The following is a 1,907-nucleotide window of genomic DNA, read 5'->3' as shown; positions in this document are numbered from 1 at the left end:
CATTTGTTCGTTTTGAATTGTTTGTTTGTTTTCTTTTCCTTTTCTTGAGTTGGGAGCCCTTTCTGGCCAGGCAGAGCTGCATGGCAAGGAACTCCCCTTCAGCTTCCACAGACGTGCAGACGGATCCCTGAGGACATTTCTTTATTCGTTGGTTTTTGTTTTTGTTTTTTTTTCTGTTTTCTTTGGGGGGCCTTTCTTGTTCTTTTTTTTTCATTTGTTTTGTTTTCTTTTCCCTCTTTTTCCCTTTTTGTCTTTGTTCATTGCTCAGTTTCTCGTCTCCCTATATCTTCCTTCTCTTTCTGATCCCTGAATACCAGCCATTGTATACCTCTACGCCTTCTAGCCAGGCTGTACTGCAACACCTGAGAGCGACTTCCCCAGACCTCACAGCTGCATCGGTGGGACCCCTGGGAACTTTGTGGTTCTTTAACTTTTCTGATTTTTATTTAACCATTCTTTTCTTTTCTTCCTCTTACCCTTTCTGTTTTTCTCCATTTTATAGTCTCTCATCTCTCCATTCCAACTGCAAACTCCCCTAGCATTCTTTTCTGTTTGTTTGTATGTTTTTTGGCTCCTGTTCCTCTCTCCTCTCTCCAATATCCATCTTAGCTCCACACATAACAATCTCCGCAATGCATTCTGCCTACCTGCACCATGGGCTTGACATCACACCACCAAGCAGTACAGGCACGACGTACTGGAACCTGCCCAGCACTGATTACTGACCCACCCTGGTGGCTGTAGTAGGTGCCACAAACAACCCGTCCCAGTAACTCCTCTTCCACTAGACCTGCCCTGCTGTACCATATCTGAGTGACTGACCCTGCCAGTTGGAGAAGGAGGCAAAAAGTATTGAATGCACAGACGAGCAAACAACAAAGAACACACAGTCCGCCTGCTCAGACATAGTCATTTTTTTTAAAAAAGGGATAACACAAACAAATCTACAATCAATAAATGAGAAAAATAACTACTGAATGCCCCGAAGACAGCAGACAATATCAAAACATTTACAAAAACAGGACAGTATGGTTCCAGTAGGTGTCCAAAATAAAACACCAGATGACTCTCCTCTGGAAGAAACTGCACGAGAACAACCTGATAGGGAATTCAAATCTCTAATATTCAGAAATCTTCAAGAATTGAGGCAAAAAGCTGACAAGTGTGAGGAAAAAATAGACAAATTCATGGAAAATACAGACAAAAAATTGCAAGAATTCAAGAAATTCCAAAAATAAAATTCCAAAATAAAGTCACAACTAGAAATTATACAAAGACAACAATTAGAAATCCAAAAGACAAACAACAAGATTTCAGAAATGGACAGTGTCATAGAAGGGCTGAGAAGCAGATTTGAAACAGTGGAAGACAGGATCAGTGGAATTGAAGGCAAATACTTGGATACAACTCTATTTGAGGAAAACTCAGAAAAAGAACAAAGAAAAATGAAGAGACCCTGAAAGTTATGTGGGACACAATCAAAAGCAAAAATTTGTGAGTGATTGGAATTCCAGAACAGGGGAAGGAAACAGAAAACACAGAGAGGATCGTTGAGGAACTGCTGACAAAAAACTTCCCCAATATCATGCAAGATGAAAAGCTGGCCATCCAAGAAGCTCAATAAAACCCATACAGAAGAGACCCCAAAACAAAATCACCAAGGCATATCATATTCACACTCGCCAAAACCAAAGACACACAAAGAATCCTGAGAGCAGCTCGTGAAAGACAAGAACTCACATACAGAGGAGAAAAAATAAAACTACGATTATTCGGCAGAAACCATGCAGGTAAGAAGGCAATGGGATGACATATATAAAATCTTGAAAAAAAAAAATTGTCAGCCAAGAATAATATATCCTGCAAAACTCTCGTTCAAATTTGATGGTGAAATTAGGTCATTTCCA

The sequence above is a fragment of the Trichechus manatus genome, unplaced genomic scaffold, assembly GCF_000243295.1.
Source record: "Trichechus manatus latirostris isolate Lorelei unplaced genomic scaffold, TriManLat1.0 scaffold00180, whole genome shotgun sequence".
NCBI classification, from domain to species: Eukaryota; Metazoa; Chordata; class Mammalia; order Sirenia; family Trichechidae; genus Trichechus; species Trichechus manatus.
This window is presented reverse-complemented; position numbering follows the sequence as displayed.